This window comes from Portunus trituberculatus, chromosome 11 (assembly GCF_017591435.1).
Source record: "Portunus trituberculatus isolate SZX2019 chromosome 11, ASM1759143v1, whole genome shotgun sequence".
In the NCBI taxonomy this organism is placed as follows: Eukaryota; Metazoa; Arthropoda; class Malacostraca; order Decapoda; family Portunidae; genus Portunus; species Portunus trituberculatus.
In genome coordinates, this window is record NC_059265.1 from 1,621,725 (window position 1) to 1,644,568 (window position 22,844).

At 39.3% G+C, this 22,844-nt stretch overlaps 2 long non-coding RNA genes across 3 annotated transcripts in view; one reads left to right on the top strand and one right to left on the bottom strand.

Moving 5' to 3' along the window:
- LOC123502306 overlaps positions 1-1,290 on the top strand; it is a 5,871-nt gene extending 4,581 nt beyond the window's left edge. For both annotated transcript variants that reach the window (XR_006673909.1, XR_006673910.1), the window contains exon 3: positions 341-1,290. This is a non-coding gene — a long non-coding RNA (uncharacterized LOC123502306). The remainder of the gene's footprint in view (positions 1-340) is intronic.
- Positions 1,291-13,294: 12,004 nt separating this feature from the next.
- Positions 13,295-19,718, bottom strand: LOC123502305. Its single transcript, XR_006673908.1, has 4 exons — positions 19,658-19,718; positions 17,325-17,452; positions 16,428-16,510; positions 13,295-13,349 (listed from the first exon to the last, which is right to left on the bottom strand). It is a non-coding gene; the product is annotated as an uncharacterized LOC123502305 (long non-coding RNA).
- Positions 19,719-22,844: the final 3,126 nt, after the last annotated feature.

The following is a 22,844-nucleotide window of genomic DNA, read 5'->3' on the forward strand; positions in this document are numbered from 1 at the left end:
GGGGAATAAAGTGTTTAGAGTGAGTTAGGGCACATTATGGATGGAAGTGAAGACGTGAAGGGAATGTGTGGTGTTGGTCAAGATAGAGATGAATTAGGCTGAGGCAGTGAAGGAGTATAAGATAATGTGGCGTTAGATTTAGAGATAATTAGTGAAAAAGATACTGCTGTTCATGTTTTCGTGGTGGTATTGGTGGTGGTGGTAAGAATACGTAGAATGAAGAGTGAAAGGCTGATTGAGGCAGTGAAGGAGTTTGCTTAGGGCTATCTTGCTTGTTAGCTGTAGGGATAATTAGTAAACAAGGTACTGCTTTGTTCATGGTTATTTTTGTCCATTACAGGCGTTGACGATCCAAAGGCCTGACTCCACAGCGGTAATGAGCCTCGTCTACCTTGCACTTAACGGACAACGCTCACTACCAACCTCTGCCTCCGCCACCGCCGCTGCCGCCGTTGAGGGAGACTGGCTGGATGAGTGGGTGATAGAGGCGAGGCAGGTGTGGTGAGGCGGAGGATTGGAGACGAGAACCTACAGATGACGGCAGACACGGAAGATTCCACTAACCAGGTAGATGAATGTGTCAAGATTGGTTGTGTGGGTGTGAGGATCGGGTGTGGGGCAAGTTTGAGGGGGTTTGACGTGGTGTGGTTTCCTGAGACTGGCGTGGGAGATGTGAGAATGAAGGGATGGGAGTGTCAGGATGAAGGGCCAGGATGCTACGTCACACGGGAGACGCTGGGAGGAGAACGAGGGAGAAGGGTGTAACTGGAGTGTAAGTGGAATAACGATCGAGGAGGGCGAGTGAGAGGCTGACTGAGGCAGTGAAGTGTGTATTGTAGGACAGTGTGGCGTGGTACATATGGAGATAATCAGTTAATTTTTCTCCATTACAGGAGTTGGTGATCTGAAGCCATGACTGCAGCGATCCCATGCGTCCTGCACCATCAGGGAAGGACTCTTTGGCTTCGCACTGCGCCTACATTGACCGTTGCCGCCGCTGCTACCGCTACTCGGAGGGGCACTGCCTCGCATTGGTCCTTCACTGCCGTCCCGCTAATACACGTGCCGCCGTCGCCACTACTGGCACTGAGGGACTTCGCCTCGCAGCGGCCTGGCAAACACCTGCTACACCACCACCACTAACTCCACCACCGCAGTCCAGAGATTCAGCTTCGCATAGCAGACATCCTCCTATTCAACGCTTGCTGCCACTACCACCTCATTATGGTGGTGTCACTGTACTTGAAGCTTGGATCTGTTGTCTCTACTGAATAATAATGTGTAAAGAAATCTTTTTGTTTCGGTAAATTTCCTTTCCTGGGAATATTTGTGGGTTTTGTTAAATTTCCTTTCCTGGGAATATTTGTGGGTTGTGGGTGGTTTCAGTGAGTAGTCGCCTCAAGCTGGCTTGGATCCGTCTGACACACCAATATTGCCTCCATTGACCACCACCTACACTCGCTCTAAACGATCACACCCCAGAAATAAAACGCGCTAGATTTGAAGCTTTTTCTATTTATTATCATAAGCAATACAAAAAGTGGTTGTTAGAAAATGAAACTAAAGCGAAAAAGTTACATGACATCAATAACTTAATGTAAAATGGTCCCAAAATACCATCTGGCTGAAAAATCTTCAAACGGTCTACATAAAATACAGCAGCACTACTGGCCAAAAAAACACTAAAAATGGTAAAAATCTAGAAAAAATGGCAAAAAAAAAAATCGTAAAAAAAGAAAAAAAAGCCGAAAACGGGCCCTAAAAATCGTGCTAAGTCGAAAATACTCTAAAGAGTCTCCGGAGATAAGGTGGATGCATATTGGAGCTAAAATTAAATACAAGAGTCTCCCTACACTTTTATTCAATTTTGACATTATTACACATTGCCTGCAAAAAAAAACCCACAAATATTTTCAACTGAATAAAACAATATATATACAAAGAATACAGAGAAAGTCTACACAAATTTTCAACTTAAAAATAAAAACTTGAGTATAAAAAGTGAGCAAAATCCTATGGTGAAAAAGTCTAACAATAAATAGACAAATTTTCAACTTAACAGTATAAAAAAAAAATGTCTACAATGATTTTCAACTTAATAATAAATAATATATAAAAGAATTTAAGTCTACAATAATTTTCAACTTAATATACAATAAATATTAACATCAATATTAACATCAATTTATAATATACAATAAATATTAACATGAATTTTCAACTTTGCAAAATTTTAAGAAATTTCAACTTCACAAATTATTTTTAAACAACTTTTCAAGTTAACAAATATTCAGAGAGAGAGAGAGAGAGAGAGAGAGAGAGAGAGAGAGAGAGAGAGAGAGAGAGAGAGAGAGAGAGAGAGAGAGAGAGAGAGAGAGAGAGAGAGAGAGAGAGAGAGAGAGAGAGAGAGAGAGAGAGAGAGAGAGAGAGAGAGAGAGAGAGAGAGAGAGAGAGAGAGAGAGAGAGAGAGAGAGAGAGAGAGAGAGAGAGAGAGAGAGAGAGAGAGAGAGAGAGAGAGAGAGAGAGAGAGAGAGAGAGAGAGAGAGAGAGAGAGAGAGAGAGAGAGAGAGAGAGAGAGAGAGAGAGAGAGAGAGAGAGAGAGAGCAATCAAAGTAAACAATCAAATAGTAATAATATACATGAAAACAACATTTTAAAACAACACACACATTAATCTTGTGCCCTCCATACACCCTTGCTAATGTCAAAAATGGTCTAATGGTACACAAATCTCAAGGTAAAATGTGTCCCAGTACTGAATTGATTAAAATAGTGAAGGCTGTGGCCATTAATCCTTTGACCACCATAGACCCTTGCTAATATCAATAATAAAATAAAAAGGTGGCCATTAATCAGACCCTGTATGGAGATCAATCCTTTGACCAAGATATCAATAAAATGGAGAGGTGTCTTCACTATTTTAATGGCCACAGTCTTCACTATTTCAACCCTTCAGTACTGGGACACATTTTTACCCTGAGATCTGTGTACCATTAAACCATTTTATTGATATTAGGAAAAGTTTATAGACATCAGAAGGTTAATGGTCACAGTCTTCACTATTTTAACCCCTTCAGTACTGGGACACATTTTTACCTTGACATTTCTGTACCATTAGACCATTTTATTGACATTAGGAAAGGTCTACAGAGGTCAGAAGATTAACGGCCACATTCTTCATTATTTTAACCCCTTTAATACTAGGACATCTTGAGATTTTGTGTACCATTAGACCATTTTATTGACAGTAGGAAAGATCTATAGACGTCAGAAGACTAATGGCCACATTCTTCACTATTTTAACCCCCTTCAACATTGACACACATTTTACCTTGAAATTTGTGTACAATTAGACATTTTATTGACATCAGGAAAGGTCTATAGAGGGCAGAAGAATAATGGCAAGTCTTCACTATTTTAACCCCTTCAGTACTGGGACACATTTCTACCTTGAGATCTGTGTACCATTAGACCATTTTATTGACATTTGGAAAGATCTATTGAAGGCAGAAGATTAATGGCCATAATCTTCACTATTTTACCCCTTCAGTACTGGGACACATTTTTACCTTGAGATTTTAGACCATTTTATTGACATTAGAAAGATCTATGAGACCAGATTAATAGCCAGAGTCTTCACTATTTAACCCCTTCAGTACTGACACAGATCATTGAGATTTGTGAGAGAGAGAGAGAGAGAGAGAGAGAGAGAGAGAGAGAGAGAGAGAGAGAGAGAGAGAGAGAGAGAATGACAAGATTTCTAGAGAGAAAACCCTGAGAGAAAATTGAGAGAGAGAGAATAAAGAGAGAAGAATGAGAGACAGTTGTAAAGGCAGAATGACAAGATTTCTGTATTATTAAGTGGAGAAACAGTCTTGAAAACCCTGCCAGTCATCTGTGTGGCCTTGGAAAACAGTGGTGGTGAGAGAATAAGGGTATTTTATGGTTCCTGAGGCAGAGTGACATTTCTACAATATTAAGTGGAGAAACACTCATGAAAACCCTGCCAGTGATCTCTGTGGCCTTGGAAGGCGTGTTGTTGAGACAGCTAAGTGTTTGTGAATACAGGCCTTTGTCTGACACACAAGCAGCAACAATGCACATTCTTCATTCCCTCTGAGTTCAGTAAGTGAAGGAGTGAGTGAGTGCTGAGTGAATCTCTTAACAAGCACACTGCATCTTTGTCCAGAGAATCCAACACTTGCTTCACAAACTCATGTGGGGGATTGAAATAGTGAAGACTGTGCCCATTAATCTTGTCACCTCCATACACCCTTCTTAACCCCTTCAGTACTGGGACACATTTTACCTTGAGATTTGTGCACCATTAGACCATTTTATTGACATTATTGAAGGTCTATGAAGGTCACAAGATTAATGGCCACAGTCTTCACAATTTTCACCCCACATGAGTTTGTGAAGCTGTACAAAATCACCAAATAGTCACCACAAGGAATATGGAAATGTGTCATGGTACTGAAGGGGTTAATGTCAAAAAGGGTATTACCATAGCCAAACTTTCTTCAAATGCCCTCAAAAACATGCCAAATGGTCTTAAAATACCATAAAACATGCCAAATGGTCTTAAAATACCATAAAAACATGCCAAATGGTCTTAAAATACCATAAAACATGCCAAATGGTCTTAAAATACCATAAAACATGTCAAATGGTCTTAAAATACCATAAAACATGTCAAATGGTCTTAAAATACCATAAAACATGCCAAATGGTCTTAAAATACCATAAAAACATGCCAAATGGTCTTAAAATACCATAAAACATGCCAAATGGTCTTAACATACCATAAAAACATGCCAAATGGTCTTAACATACCATAAAAACATGCCAAATGGTCTTAACATACCATAAAAACATGCCAAATGGTCTTAAAATACCATAAAAACATGCCAAATGGTCTTAAAATACCATAAAAACATGTCAAATGGTCTTAAAATGTCCTTATAATTAAAAATGCCAAACTGCTAATCTATCCTAACTATTCTTCATGGCTCCAGGTGTTGTCTTGTACTCTGGGTGTTGCTGATGGCTGTAGGTGTTGTAGAAGGCTTGTGTTGTGTTGTCGCTTGTCTTGTCTTGGCTTGGTGGTGCAGTGTTCCAGCAGCAGTGTGTCTTGACTTTCCTGTAATGAGAGGTGCACTGTTTATATTGAGTCACCTTCACTATTTTGTAAACTGAACTGAACGCAACTCAAATGCCGTTAAAACATGTCAAACTTTTTTAACTGACCTCAAAACATGCAAAACTGTCTTAAAATCCTATCAAAACATATCAAACTGTCTTATAATTTCCTCAAAACCTGGCAAACTATCTTAAAATGCCCTCAAAACATACCAAACTGTCTTAAAATGTCCTCAAAACATGACAAACTGCCTTAAAATGGCTTCATAACATGCCAAATCTGTCTCAAATTAAAGATGTACTTACACATTAGTAGACCAATTCAGAAAAATGAGCTTTCACCTAATCTTTTCAATTAAATAGAAAAATTTTAGTTTATTCTAAATTTCTAGTGTATTGCTATGATCTTAAATAATTAATATGCAACAAATTATACACAATGCACATGATTACAAAACAGAATTGTTACTTTCTTAGTTATGGAAATTTTACATCCTTAGGTTAACACAAGTAACTCAAAATTAAACTTGCATTAAAATCAATATACATATATAATTCAAGCTTCCACCTATTCCAGTATGATATCTTGGAAAAGGCTACCACTACCACTGTTAATTATAAATCAAATAAGAATATGCTGTTATTTACAATAATGCAAAATGCCTAACTATATATATATATATATATATATATATATATATATATATATATATATATATATATATATATATATATATATATATATACTATAAAATCTGCCAAAATCTGCCTTAATATGCCCTCAAAACCTGCCAAACTGTCTTAAAATGCCATCAAAACATGTCAAACTATCTTAAATTGGCCTCAAAACCTGCCAAACTGTCTAAAATTGCCCTCAAAATATACCAAACTGTCTTAATATGCCCTGAAAACCTGCCAAACTGTCTTCAATTCACTTCAAAACCTCTCAAATTGTCTTAAATACCAAAACCAGCCAAACTGTTTTAAATTGCTCTCAAAACCTGCCAAAATGTATTAAAATGCCCTAAAAAAATGTCAAACTCTCAAAATGCCCTTAAAACATGCCAAACTATCTCAATATGGCCATAAAACATGTCAAACTGTTTTAAAATATCCTCAAACATGCCAAACTGTCTCAAAATATACTAAACTGTCTTAAACTGCCCACCAAACACATCAAACTGTCTCAAAATACCCTCAACACATGCCAAACTATCTAAAATGCCCTTAAAATATGCCAAACTGTTTAAATATACCCTCAAAACATGACAAACTGCCTCAAAATTCCCTCAAAACCTTAACCGCCCAACCTAACCTAATGTAACCTAACCACACCACACCTCACACCACACCACTGACCTGCATAAGGAAGAGAGCCGTGTGACCTCAGCGTTGAGTGGCCACCTCCTCTCGGGTCACAGTGAAGTCACATTCCAGGAATCCTGTGGCAAAAGGTCAGAGGTCACACAGGTCACACTGGGATAGTAATAATAGTAATTGTATTAGCACAAGAGGAGGAGGAGGAGGAGGAGGAGGAGGAGGAGGAGGAGGAGGAGGAGGAGGAGATGTCAAATTGTGTTAAAATGTCCTCAAAACCTGACAAACTATCTTAACCCTTCTTGGCTTACGGTGATCGTACATGAATGATGATATTGTTCCGTCCAGAGAGACGGCGATCGTATCGGTAATCATGATTTTTCCCGCTTGACATTTGAAGATTGGCGCGGGCTGTGTCATTATTTCTTGGCATTGCTCGATAATGAATTACTGGATCATATAGTGACTGAAACCAACTGATATTTCTGATATTTCAAAAATTACCCGTGAGTAGGGAACGGAAAATAAATTCATCCACCGTAAGCCAAGGGTTCAAATGTCCTCAAAACATGAGAGAGAGAGAGAGAGAGAGAGAGAGAGAGAGAGAGAGAGAGAGAGAGAGAGAGAGAGAGAGAGAGAGAGAGAGAGAGAGAGAGTTTCAGTGTTTCAGTGTGAGGCCATAAATTCAGAGTGTTATTGAAGCAGTGGGTCTTAAAATGTCATCAGAACCTGCCAAATTGTCTTAAAATGCCATCAAAACCTGTCAAACTTTCTTAAATTGCAGTCAAAATCTGCCAAACTCTCTTAATATGTCATGAAAACATGTCAAACTGTCTTAATATGCCCTTAGAACATGCCAAACTGTCTTAAAATGTCTTCAAAACATGCCAAACTATTTTAACATGGCCTCAAAACCAGCTAAACTGTCTCAAATTTCCTCAAAACATAACAAACTACCTTAATATGCCCTCCAAATCTGCCAAACTAGAGAGAGAGAGAGAGAGAGAGAGAGAGAGAGAGAGAGAGAGAGAGAGAGAGAGAGAGAGAGAGAGAGAGAGAGAGAGAGAGAGAGAGAGAGAGAGCAATCAAAGTAAACAATCAAATAGTAATAATATACATGAAAACAACATTTTTAAAACCACACACACATTAATCTTGTGCCCTCCATACACCCTTGCTAATGTCATTAAAATGGTCTAATGGTACACAAATCTCAAGGTAAAAATGTGTCCCAGTACTGAATTGATTAAAATAGTGAAGGCTGTGGCCATTAATCCTTTGACCACCATAGACCCTTGCTAATATCAATAAAATGGAGAGGTGTATGGAGATCACAAGATTAATGGCCACAGTCTTCACTATTTCAACCCCTTCAGTACTGGGACACATTTTTACCCTGAGATCTGTGTACCATTAAACCATTTTATTGATATTAGGAAAAGTTTATAGACATCAGAAGGTTAATGGTCACAGTCTTCACTATTTTAACCCCTTCAGTACTGGGACACATTTTTACCTTGACATTTCTGTACCATTAGACCATTTTATTGACATTAGGAAAGGTCTACAGAGGTCAGAAGATTAACGTCCACATTCTTCATTATTTTAACCCCTTTAATACTGGAACATCTTGAGATTTTGTGTACCATTAGACCATTTTATTGACAGTAGGAAAGATCTATAGACGTCAGAAGACTAATGGCCACATTCTTCACTATTTTAACCCCTTCAACATTGAGACACATTTTTACCTTGAAATTTGTGTACAATTAGACATTTTATTGACATCAGGAAAGGTCTATAGAGGGCAGAAGAATAATGGCAAGTCTTCACTATTTTAACCCCTTCAGTACTGGGACATATTTCTACCTTGAGATCTGCGTACCATTAGACCATTTTATTGACACTTGGAAATCTATCTAATGGCCAGGCACTAGAATAACTGGGACACATCTTCACTATTTGTGTACCCCATTCAGTACTGGGACACATTTTTTAACCCCTTCAGTACTGGGACACATTTTACCTTGAGATTTCTATGGAGGTGACAAGATTAATAGTGTACTGAGAGACACATTTTACCTTGAGAGAGAGAGAGATTAGAGAGAGAGAGAGAGAGAGAGAGAGAGAGATTAGAGAGAGAGAGAGAGAGAGAGAGAGAGAGAGAGAGAGAGAGAGAGAGAGAGAGAGAGAGAGAGAGAGAGAGAGAGAGAGAGAGAGAGAGAGAGAGAGAGAGAGAGAGAGAGAGAGAGAAGAGAGAGAGAGAGAGAGAGAGAGAGAGAGAGAGAGAGAGAGAGAGAGAGAGAGAGAGAGAGAGAGAGAGAGAGAGTTGTAAAGGCAGAATGACAAGATTTCTGTATTATTAAGTGGAGAAACAGTCTTGAAAACCCTGCCAGTCATCTGTGTGGCCTTGGAAAACAGTGGTGGTGAGAGAATAAGGGTATTTTATGGTTCCTGAGGCAGAGTGACATTTCTACAATATTAAGTGGAGAAACACTCATGAAAACCCTGCCAGTGATCTCTGTGGCCTTGGAAGGCGTGTTGTTGAGACACCAAAGTGTTTGTGAATACAGGCCTTTGTCTGACACACAAGCAGCAACAATGCACATTCTTCATTCCTCTGAGTTCAGTAAGTGAAGGAGTGAGTGAGTGCTGAGTCAATCTCTTAACAAGCACACTGCATCTTTGTCCAGAGAATCCAACACTTGCTTCACAAACTCATGTGGGGGATTGAAATAGTGAAGACTGTGCCCATTAATCTTGTCACCTCCATACACCCTTCTTAACCCCTTCAGTACTGGGACACATTTTACCTTGAGATTTGTGCACCATTAGACCATTTTATTGACATTATTGAAGGTCTATGAAGGTCACAAAATTAATGGCCACAGTCTTCACAATTTTCATCCACACATGAGTTTGTGAAGCTGTACAAAATCACCAAATAGTCACCACAAGGAATATGGAAATGTGTCATGGTACTGAAGGGTTAATGTCAAAAAGGGTATTACCATAGCCAAACTTTCTTCAAATGCCCTCAAAAACATGCCAAATGGTCTTAAAATACCATAAAACATGCCAAATAGTCTTAAAATACCATAAAAAACATGCCAAATGGTCTTAAAATACCATAAAAACATGCCAAATGGTCTTAAAATACCATAAAAACATGCCAAATGGTCTTAAAATACCATAAAAACATGTCAAATGGTCTTAAAATACCATAAAACATAAAACATACAAATAGTCTTAAAATACCATAAAACATGCCAAATGGTCTTAAAATACCATACAAACATGCCAAATGGTCTTAACATACCATAAAAACATGCCAAATGGTCTTAACATACCATAAAAACATGCCAAATGGTCTTAACATACCATAAAAACATGCCAAATGGTCTTAAAATACCATACAAACATGCCAAATGGTCTTAAAATACCATAAAAACATGTCAAATGGTCTTAAAATGTCCTTATAATTAAAAATGCCAAACTGCTAATCTATCCTAACTATTCTTCATGGCTCCAGGTGTTGTCTTGTACTCTGGGTGTTGCTGATGGCTGTATGTGTTGTAGAAGGCTTGTGTTGTGTTGTCGCTTGTCTTGTCTTGGCTTGGTGGTGCAGTGTTCCAGCAGCAGTGTCTCTCCTTGGCAGCATTCAGGGACTTGACTTTCCTGTAATGAGAGGTGCACTTTTTATATTGAGTCACCTTCACTATTTTGTAAACTGAACTGAACGCAACTCAAATGCCGTTAAAACATGTCAAACTTTTTTAACTGACCTCAAAACATGCAAAACTGTCTTAAAATCCTATCAAAACATATCACACTGTCTTATAATTTCCTCAAAACCTGGCAAACTATCTTAAAATGCCCTCAAAACATACCAAACTGTCTTAAAATGTCCTCAAAACATGACAAACTGCCTTAAAATGGCTTCATAACATGCCAAATCTGTCTCAAATTAAAGATGTACTTACACATTAGTAGACCAATTCAGAAAAATGAGCTTTCACCTAATCTTTTCAATTAAATAGAAAAATGTTTAGTTTATTCTAAATTTCTAGTGTATTGCTATGATCTTAAATAATTAATATGCAACAAATTATACACAATGCACATGATTACAAAACAGAATTGTTACTTTCTTAGTTATGGAAATTTTACATCCTTAGGTTAACACAAGTAACTCAAAAATTAAACTTGCATTAAAATCAATATACATATATAATTCAAGCTTCCACCTATTCCAGTATGATATCTTGGAAAAGGCTACCACTACCACTGTTAATTATAAATCAAATAAGAATATGCTGTTATTTACAATAATGCAAAATGCCTAACTATATATATATATATATATATATATATATATATATATATATATATATATATATATATATATATATATATATATAAATTGCACTCAAAATCTGCCAAACTGCCTTAATATGCCCTCAAAACCTGCCAAACTGTCTTAAAATGCCATCAAAACATGTCAAACTATCTTAAATTGGCCTCAAAACCTGCCAAACTGTCTAAAATTGCCCTCAAAATATACCAAACTGTCTTAATATGCCCTGAAAACCTGCCAAACTGTCTTCAATTCACTTCAAAACCTCTCAAATTGTCTTAATATACCCTGAAAACCAGCCAAACTGTTTTAAATTGCTCTCAAAACCTGCCAAAATGTATTAAAATGCCCTAAAAATGTCAAACTCTCAAAATGCCCTTAAAACATGCCAAACTATCTCAATATGGCCATAAAACATGTCAAACTGTTTTAAAATATCCTCAAACATGCCAAACTGTCTCAAAATATACTAAACTGTCTTAAACTGCCCACCAAACACATCAAACTGTCTCAAAATACCCTCAACACATGCCAAACTATCTAAAATGCCCTTAAAATATGCCAAACTGTTTAAATATACCCTCAAAACATGACAAACTGCCTCAAAATTCCCTCAAAACCTTAACCGCCCAACCTAACCTAATGTAACCTAACCACACCTCCCCACACCTCACACCACACCACTGACCTGCATAAGGAAGAGAGCCGTGTGACTTCAGCGTTGAGTGGCCGAGGTACCTCCTCTCGGGTCACAGTGAAGTCACATTCCAGGGAATCCTGTGGCAAAAGGTCAGAGGTCACACAGGTCAGGTCACACTGGGATAGTAATAATAGTAATTGTATTAGCACAAGAGGAGGAGGAGGAGGAGGAGGAGGAGGAGGAGGAGATGTCAAATTGTGTTAAAATGTCCTCAAAACCTGACAAACTATCTTAACCCTTCTTGGCTTACGGTGATCGTACATGAATGATGATATTGTTCCGTCCAGAGAGACGGCGATCGTATCGGTAATCATGATTTTTCCCGCTTGACATTTGAAGATTGGCGCGGGGCTGTGTCATTATTTCTTGGCATTGCTCGATAATGAATTACTGGATCATATAGTGACTGAAACCAACTGATATTTCTGATATTTCAAAAATTACCCGTGAGTAGGGAACGGAAAATAAATTCATCCACCGTAAGCCAAGGGTTAAAATGTCCTCAAAACATGAGAGAGAGAGAGAGAGAGAGAGAGAGAGAGAGAGAGAGAGAGAGAGAGAGAGAGAGAGAGAGAGAGAGAGAGAGAGAGAGAGAGAGAGAGAGAGAGAGAGAGAGAGAGAGAGAGAGAGAGAGAGAGAGAGAGAGAGAGAGACCTTAGACCTTAGTGTGTGGAGGCCATAAATTCAGAGTGTTATTGAAGCAGTGGGTCTTAAAATGTCATCAGAACCTGCCAAATTGTCTTAAAATGCCATCAAAACCTGTCAAACTTTCTTAAATTGCAGTTAAAATCTGCCAAACTCTCTTAATATGTCATGAAAACATGTCAAACTGTCTTAATATGCCCTTAGAACATGCCAAACTGTCTTAAAATGTGTTCAAAACATGCCAAACTATTTTACCATGGCCTCAAAACCAGCTAAACTGTCTCAAATTTCCTCAAAACATAACAAACTACCTTAATATGCCCTCCAAATCTGCCAAACTGTCTTCAATTTCCCTAAAAACCTCCAAAATTTTCTTAATATACCCTCAAAACATACCAAACTATCTCAATATGCCCTCCAAACTGTCTTAAAATGCCCTCAAAACATGTCAAACTGTCTCAAAATGCTTTCAAAACATGCCAAACTGTCTCAAAATGCTCTCAAAACATGCCAAACTGTTTAAAAATACCCTCCAAACATGCCAAACTGCCTAAAATAGGAAGTCAAAATCTTACCCAGGCTAACCCAACCTACCTAACCTGACCACACCTCCCACACCACACACCACACCACTGACCTGCATAAGGAAGGGAGCCGTGTGACCTCAGCGTTGAGTGGCCACCTCCTCTCGGGTCACAGTGAAGTCGCAGTCCAAGGAGTCCTGCGGCAAAGGTCAGAGGTCACACAGGTCACACTGGGATAGTAATAATAGTAATAGTATTAGCACAGGAGGAGGAGGAGGAGGAGGAGGAGGAGGAGGAGGAGGAGGAGGAGGAGGAGGAGGAGGAGGAGGAGGAGGAGGAGAGAGAGAGAGAGAGAGAGAGAGAGAGAGAGAGAGAGAGAGAGAGAGAGAGAGAGAGAGAGAGAGAGAGAGAGAGAGAGAGAGAGAGAGAGAGAGAGAGAGAGAGAGAGAGAGAGAGAGAGAGAGAGAAATAGCAAAACTTTATGAAATGACAATATTTATTATTTTACCTTTTCTTTTCTCTTTCTTCTTCTCCTCCTCTTTTCATATTCCTCCACCTCTTCCTTCTTCTTCTTCTTCTTCCTGTTCCTGTTCCTGATCCTCTTCTTCCTCCTCCTCCTCCTCTTCTTGCCTTGGTCCGTCTTTCTCCATATTCTTAACACAATCTGAAATAAATAAAACTGGATTAATATTAGAGAGAGAGAGAGAGAGAGAGAGAGAGAGAGAGAGAGAGAGAGAGAGAGAGAGAGAGAGAGAGAGAGAGAGAGAGAGAGAGAGAGAGAGAGAGAGAGAGAGAGAGAGAGAGAGAGAGAGAGAGAGAGAGAGAGAGAGAGAGAGACCTTAGTGTTTCAGTGTGCGGAGGCCATAAATTCAGAGTGTTATTGAAGCAGTGGGTAAGTAAGTGAAGTGCTTGACAGTGACACATAGAGAATAAGTGAATAAGTGAAGTGATAATACAAGATACATAGTGACACAAGTGATACACTGCAGGAGTAATTATCACTAAATCAATAAGAACACTAGCAGTCAAATAGTTGGTGGGCTTTGAGATAGGAGATATCCATAATGCCTTCTTTAGTCCGTTAAAACACAATGGAAATGCACGTATTAGCTACATGCTGGGTACTAATAAAAAATTAATAAATAAAAAAAGATATTTATGTGTGAAAACCTTACAAAATGGCACATCTATCATGAACCCTTTGTCAGCGACTCCGCCACCCCCGCACTGCACAACCCCCACCCCCCGCACCGTGTTCTGTTGGGGGTGCTGACGTAGGAAGACATTCATTTCATCCCTTGTGACATGAAGTCACTTTTTTGCCATAAACTTTTTGTAATTTATTTTTGGGTTGTCCACAAAACGCTTGGCTGCCGGGACACTGGTCCACGCACACAGCGACTGTACCACCTCGTCTGACATGAAGAGCTGGAAGCAGTGCAGACCACTCATGTCATTCCTTGGTACATCAGGATCAAAGCCACAAAAATCCTCAGTCAGGACCGGACCAGTACCGGGACGCTTGTCAGCAAAGGGATCAGATAAGACAGAGAAAGTATGGAGGGAAGCATGCAGTGCAGGGCTGCCTGGCTGCTCCTCATCCTCCACACTTCCATGTCCACATTTAAAACCATACACTCTTCGGCACTGTCCCCGAGAAACCATCCCATGCGCTCGCCTCGATTCCCGGTCCCCCTTCGCAGTTCCTCCACCCAGCGGATTTGACATCACATTAAAAGAGAAATATATGGTATATAATTTTGTTTTTGTGTAGGGGTTCCTTGAGACATGTCATGTATTTGAAGGGTTACGCAAGGGTAAAAAGATTGAGAAACGCTGCCTTATTCGTTACCATATTCTCTCTCTCTCTCTCTCTCTCTTCCTTATTCGTTTTCATATTCTCTCTCTCTCTCTCTCTCTCTTCCTTATTCGTTTACATATTCTCTCTCTCTCCCTCTCCTTATGCGTTTCCATATTCATTCTCTCTCTCTCTCTCTCTCTAAGTGATGAGGATGAAGTTGATGATGATAATACACTTATACCAATGGTAAAAGATGTCCCTGGTGCCATTGAAATTCATACCACACAAACCTGGCCAAGGAATGAAGAAAAAACGACGTCTGGACTGTGTTGATACACCAGTGTGGAGTAAGAAGGTTAGCGTTAGTTATTTGTTTAGTATTATGTCATGTTTTGTGTTAATAAAGTAATATGATGATGATTAACGTGTACTCACCAGATTCTTTATGTCATGTTTACTCAGGTATTTGTCTGTGGCCAGAATTACTCAAACACTAATTCATTGATTTTTCATCATTACTGTTGGAGTTTTAACTTGGAAATGCATGTAATGCTAAATATTTACTAAAGTGCTGTTTCTACTTCCAGGCACATGATACCACGGTACTCAAGTGGGGTGAGATGTCAAACCAAACCGAAAAGCTGAAGGCCAAACTGCACCAACAACTTGACGGTCACACACCAGTTGACATCTTTGAGGATATTTCACCGACGACATCTTTGCGCTCATAAAGCGAGAAACAATCCGTTATGCACACACAGTGAAAAATGATCCCCTGTTTAGCTTGGAAGACCATGAACCAAAAGCCTTCATTGGCTTCCTGATCTATTCTGGGTACGTCACTCTTCCTAGCGAACCACTTTACTGGTCTGATGCTGGTGATGTGGCTCAAAATACTGTCAAACAATTAAGCTCTATCCAGGAACAAGTACTTGAAGATAAAAGCGTACCTACATGTACAAGACAACAACAGTCGCCCACAAGATTGCACAGACAAGGCTTTCAAAGTCCGGCCCCTGATTGATATGCTAAATTCTTCATTCCAGCAGTATGGTGTGTTCCATAAGACTTTATCTGTTGATGAAATGATGGTGAGATACTATGGTCATGATGGCCTCAAGCAATTTATCAGGGGGAAGCCCATCCATCAGGTTTGGGTACAAGCTGAGGTCGCTTTGTGGTGATGAGGGTTATTGCTACAAATTTGACCTGTACTGTTGAAGTGTGACGTCGCACTGTGCATGGAGTGTTTTGCAAATTTCCACACACGTACATGAATATGAGGTCGAATGTTCATAGCAACAAATACAGTAATGTATATTTTGTGGATGAATAGCAGCAGTGCAGCAGAAAGTGATATAAAAGAGAAATATGTGTATGCCAAGTATTAGGACTCATTTTTGCTCATGTACAATTTATGAATAAAAAGGAACAAATTTGAAACATTACTATTAGCCCAATTTGTAACTAGAAAAATACGCAGATGCTAAGTATACTACGAAAAAAGTATAGAAACCTTGATTTTTTCCTTTACTAAGGTAAGTATATGCAATGGGGCCGAGACGCTAACTGATCCGCCCGCTGGAGCATTTATGTCACCCTCTGCAACTCACTTAGGCTTTGACTTAAGTTATCATGATTTTTCCTTCAGCATGTCTTGGTTAGGTTACAAACACACAGCTTGCCAAAAAGTACTACAATCTCAACACGGGATATAGATCTGGGCGTTAATGGGTTAAACACCCTTAAAGCAGCCTAAAACTGCCTTAAACACCCTAAAATAGCCTTAAAACACTCTAAAACACCATTACATATCCTGAAACAGCCTTAAAACACTCTAAAACAGCATTACACATCCTGAAACAGCCTTAAAACACCCTCAAAGTCTTCAAACACCCTAAAACAACCCAAAACAGCCTTAAAACAGCCTTCAATACTCACAGTTGGCTAGGTGTGTCCCAGCTGGTGCAGTTGCCATGTTCCATCCCTACATAGAGCCACTTCCTTTAGTACGGCCGGTGATCCTGTAGGGAGAAGGTGGTGGTAGTGAAATGGTGTGGTTTTGTGAGCATCTGATGTGGTAATGTTGGTTGTTTGTGGTGGTTGTGGGTGTGGTTGGACAGTGGTGGTGGTGGTGGTAGTAATAGGAGGATTTAAAAAGTAGACAAATATTTTCCGGCCAAAACAAGTGAAAAAATGAGGTTTATGAGACAAAATTGTAAGAAAAAAAATGCTTTCACACACCCCACACTCACCAAACACACACCACACCTGCGGAAACCTTTCCCACACCTGCACACACCACCACAGTACACAGCTTGGTGTGTGGAGGAGATATGGAGGAAAGAAAAGGAGGTGGCGGAGGGAAAATGAGAAAAATTGTCAGGTTTTGAAGTGAGATTTAGAAAAGTACTATTTTGACTATCATAGAAGTGAGATAGGAGACTCAAAATTGGAGGGAAGGTGGAGGAAACATGGAGGAAATAGTCTACTGAAGGAAAAGCCTGGAGGTAACCTGTGGAGGGAGATATGGAGGAAACAGGACAAACATTACCTAACCAAAACGCACCCAAAATTACCTAAAATATTGCATCACACAACAAAACACACACACAGACACACACACACACACACACCTGCACTCCACAAACAACCCTTAAATCACACCTGGAAAACGCCCACAATAAGTTTACCCTAGCCAACCCACACCAAAAAAAATAAACACTATACATAGGTAGCTATAGTTGACATTACAAAAACATACAAAAAACACACTTACACACCCACCACACTCACAGCACACCTGCAGACACCTCTCCCACACACACACACACTCACCTCTCCCTCTGGAACTTGGTGAGTGGAGTATTTGTGGAGTTTTGCCGCAGAGAGGGCACAGGCAACCCGTCACCACCAGCAGCTCTCCAGGGACCAGTTGTGACTTTGTGGCAAGCCATGGTGCACCTCTGGAATAGTGGTAGTTGTTGTAGTAGTGGTAGTAATAGTATAAGAATCTAGGGTATTACTGCAAAGCTTCACCACAATCAGCTACGTGTTTTTTACCCACCTCAAGAGATAGAGCTCCTGATTACGAGTAATTTGAACCCCATATATACTAGGTGCAACCTTTTTGAATGGCGACACAGATTTTTTAAAATTTAAGCGTGTTTTGGTGATGAGCCGTGACAATAGCCTCCCGCATCAAACCCTGCCGCACACTGATGGTGTCAGGCGCTCGCGGCGGCTCGGCGGGCTCCTGACACACCATTGTCTGAGCATGCGCTTAATTGTTCACCTAGCAGTGACTAGGTACGGGATGTAAATCGAGGAGTTGTGACCTTGTTGTCCCAGTGTGTGGTGTGTGCCTGGTCTCAGGCCTATCCCAAGATCGGAAATAATGAGCTCTGAGCTCGTTCCGTAGGGTAACGTCTGGCTGTCTCATCAGAGACTGCAGCAGATCAAACAGTGAATCAAACAGTGAATTACACACACACACACAAGATTAGAATAGGTTTGGTTAAGATAATTTAATATTCTGACACACAAACAAACACACACACACACACACACACATTTGGTACTGAGGCTTCATGACGCCCACATAGGCATCACCGTATTGAAGGGGTTAATTCTGAAAAGTGTCAGGTTATGCATTTAGGTAAAGACAACACAAACTTTAGCTATGAGATGGAGGGATGTTGGCTAGAGGCAGTAGAGGAAGGAAAGGATTTAGGAGTAGTGATAGACAGGACTATGAAATTTTCAAAGCAATGTTTAGAAGCAAGAAATAGGGCAAATAGGATCCTGGGTTTTATAAATAGAAATGTTAACATAATATAACATAACATAACATAAATAAATAGGATAAGAAAGGGCCACCAGGGCCCATCCAGGTTGTCCTGTATCAGTCGCACAGCGACCTCGTCATCAGTACTTAAAGATACACTTACAAGTACACAATACATTATATAATAATTCTAAATATTTGGCCCATCAACAGGGCTAAGTCCTGCAGCAAAATCCTCTACAATTTGTGGTCGTTAGTTATAAAAGTAAGGAAGTGGTGCGTAGCTTATAGAATTCCTATGTTAGGCCCCATTTAGTGTATTGCATACAGGCCTGGTCACCCCATTATAGGCAGGATATCAACATGTTAGAAGCAGTTCAGAGAAGAGCAACTAGGATGATACCAGCATTAAAGCGCCTGGAGTATAGAGATAGATTAAAGGAATTAAACATGTTTTCATTTGAGAGGAGATGTATAAGAGGGGATATGATAGAGTTATTTAAAATGTTCTCAGATACAAACTACATAGATGTGAGATCTTTCTTTACCTTAGAGGAGGGAAGTAGGACTACAAATCATGGCAGGAAGATTAGAAAGCAAGGCTGCAGGTTAGATAGAAGAAAATATTTCTTTAGTCATAGGGTGGTACACTTCTGGAATGCATTGCCAGAGAAGGTTGTAAATAGCACTAATTTGACAATGTTTAAAAACAGATTAGATAAGCACTTAAATTTATTAGATTATGTATAGCACTGCATGATAGTTTTTATAAGAAATTTACTATAGTTAAACAAGACATGATCCCCATGTATGGGGATCACAGATTGTAGAGGAATTCGCTGCAGGACTTAGCCCTGTTAATGGGCCAAATATTTAAATTTAGTATATAATGTATTGTGTACTTGTAAGTGTATCTTTAAGTACTGATGACGAGGTCGCTGTGCGACTAATACAGGATAACCTAGATGGGCCCTGGTGGCCCTTTGTTATCCTATTATTTATGTTATGTTATGTTATGTTAGCTTAAAATACCTCCAAACACACAAAACTCACTAGAAACACCCAATATATACTGAAAAAACAACCCCACACACCCAAAAGACCAGTAACACACATCTCCCACCACTTATAACACTCAAAATAAACCAAACCCCTCAAAGTTCTCCCAAACCACACTCAAAACATGCTAATACTCACACACACCTCAATCCACACTCTCAATATACGTAAAATATACCTAAAAGATCTAACACACACTGAAAACACACGAAATGAACCCCAAAACATACTTTTAACACTCCAAACAGCCTGTAGCACTAATAAACAAGCTTAAAATACCCCAAATCTATCCCAAAACCAACAGTATGCATTATAAAGAACTTACCTAAATATTACACCTTGGCTCCTTCTCTTATTCCACCTTTATTTCTCATTTCTTCTTCATCCTTCTCCATTGTTACTCCTTCTTCTTCCTCCTCCTCCTTCCATCCACACGTCTGAGCCTAGAAACACATCAAAACACTAGATATTAGACAAAATATTCAGGAAATGGAGGGTGACTTAAGTATTGTAGCTTTGCTGCTGCTCCTCTTCCTCCTCCCTTTCTCCTCTCTTCCTCTTTATCCTCCGTTATTTCAACTTTCTTCCTCTTTCTGCTACAATTATCTAAACATCTGAACCTAGAAACCCACGAAAACACGTAGAAATCACTAGATATTAGGCAAAATATCGACGAACTGTGGGTTTGGAAAATTGGCGCCAGCCACTACCTGGGTGGGCTGTGGTCATCCGAGAGAGAACGGGAACGGCGGTGACTCGGCTAAATTACGTAAATCATTTCATTTCAAAATGACTTTTACAAAAACGAAGCCACGGCCAAATGCTTGTTATTTTATGACGTGATAAATACTTAAACTAATTTTCAAAATATCAAAATATCTCCAGCTTAACTGGTTTTTAAAAAAGGTCTAAATTAAGTACGTTAAAAGTACAAAACATTTTAACCCATAAATCTCTTAAAACGTCCTATAAAGTCAAGCCATTTTCACTTGGCGTGTATTTTATCACATTTCAGGGAGTCTGAGCTATCTTTTAGGGCATTCTACAGCGTGTTAGACCGAGAAGCAGAAACGTGAGCAAATAAAATAAAGAAAAATAAGAGCTTTATACAACAGCACCAAACACCATTTCAAAGTCCACATATTTCACTCAATAGATTGATTTCACGCTTAAAAGAGTATAACCGACTTTTTGACACCATAATGGCTCAGTTATATCTTGAAATGAAAAAGCTCAAAACTCCAGGTGGGAAATTTTGAGCGTTAAAAAGCCTTTAACATACGCCATAAAACACCACTAAACGCCACATATTTACCCAGCACAGGCGCGGAACACACTTCAAACACAACGAAACATTTATAGAAACCATAAAAACATACCATGGAAGCGCAATATTACCGTCAGGAAATATTGGAAGAAAAGTATTTGACCCAACTGGCTGGTGACGGGTGGGTGACAGTGCTGCTCAGTTTCTGCTCCAAGCTTGGAGTCTTGGATTTTTTTCAGTTAAATTCAGGAAATCTTGGTTTTTTGGTCATGGCAATGAAATTCATGTATTTTTCCCCATTTCCTCCAGTATCAGATATTTAATGAAATAAAATACGTATACATAGTGATAATAATAGGAAAAAAACAATATTTATGTAAATAACATTACATATTTTCGTCAGTGTAAATTATAAATGTACTATATTGTCGACTGAAGTCGTTGGGTTTGAGATTCGGACACCTCTGCTGAGCCAAACGGAGTCAGACCTGACTAAACTGTTTCCGTAGGATTGTTCGAATATTATGTTAGACAAATTTTCCCAACTGATTTGCCGTTCCTGTTCTTTTATGTATTTATCTCGTTCATCGTCACGTTACTCACGTAACTCATGTGTAACTCGTCAGAATAACAGTGCGCAGCGTTTTGGCCTTCTTGTTTTACACGAACCATACTTGTCAGAATACGGGCGCGAAACATTGCTTTGTCATATACTACACGTACCATTCTCGTCAGAATACAGGCGCCGCATTGTCTGCGTCGACCATTCAAAAGTACTGTTAGCGACTTGAAAACTGGAAAATGCCATCAGCGCTACAAGGATATGTGCTCAAAAGTGGAAATGGCAACTCTGCATTCACCTGACCCTGATGATGACGACAGTGATGAGGAACCCCCACTTCAGGTGTATGCATATTAAGGTAAGAAAGAGTTTGTATTTTGAGTTTTAATATATAAACGGCCATCTTGGGTTTTTTTTAGTTCATCTTGGAGTATTTTACCGATGATTCTTGGTTTTTTATAAAATCAAGAGTGGCAGCACTGGTGGGCAGTGTTGCCAATTTAGCGATTTTGTCGCTAAATTTGGCGATATTTGATCATTCTTAGCGACTTATTAGAACAGCTTGAGACATGTCTCAAATTTAGCTACTTACGCATATATTTAGCGACAAATTTGGCGACAACAGAGTTGACACTAATCGGAAAATAATTGTGGTATGTTAATTTTTAAAAGGTAGGCCAACATAAATGAATAAACAGAAGACAGTTATAAAAGCTTGATAGTCTAAACTTTAAATGGCGAGTGATGAGAGGGTGGGGACATTACGGGTAGAGTCGAGGTCCCCGAGTCCAGAGATCCTCGGGACTGTGGACGCGAATTATACACGTTTGCTTCGCGTCACTGAGAGCGTATACGTGTTGCTCGCTTGCTCCCCGAGTCCCCTGCTCAGTCTAGCTCTGCCGGTGGAACAGTCAGCAAGATGAGTAAAAATACTGCAGCATTTTCGTGACTTTTGGTTAAAGGATGAAAAATTTAAAGACTGGCTAAGAAAAGTTGAGGAGATGACACTAAGGCTATGTGCAAATACTGCAAATGTTCATTGGGTGCAAAGTTGAGTGATCTGGAAAAACATCGAAATACAGTGATATATATATATATATATATATATATATATATATATATATATATATATATATATATATATATATATATATATATATATATATAAGGAGACTTTAGCGACTTTTAGCTACTTTTCAAGGTGAATCTAGCGACATAGAAAATTTTCATTTGGCAACACTGCTGGTGGGTGAGGGCGGGTGTAGGGTGTTGGCTAGGGGACCGTCGGGGGGGAAGCGGCCTGGAGGCAACACCGGCGGCGGGACATCCATATATAGCCTTTATCATCTCACCAAACCAAAATTAAGCCACACAGAGAAATTTTGACTAGACTGAATGAAATGTTAGACTGGTGGCTACCTTGTGACACATGTTTGGCCGAGGGTAAGTGAAGGAAACAAATATGAGAGGGTAATACAGACGCCTTGCTCTTTTTATGCTCCTTATACCATTACTTGAAAATATTTGCGTACTGTTTTCACTCTCATATGTAAAGAAAACCTAACATTAAGTGAATAGCCTTATAAATACCTTTAATACACGAAGATTAGGCAGTATGGAGTGTTGTGGTGAAGGCTTGCTGCTGGTGGTTGGTACTTCTTGAAAACTGTCGGTAATATAGCA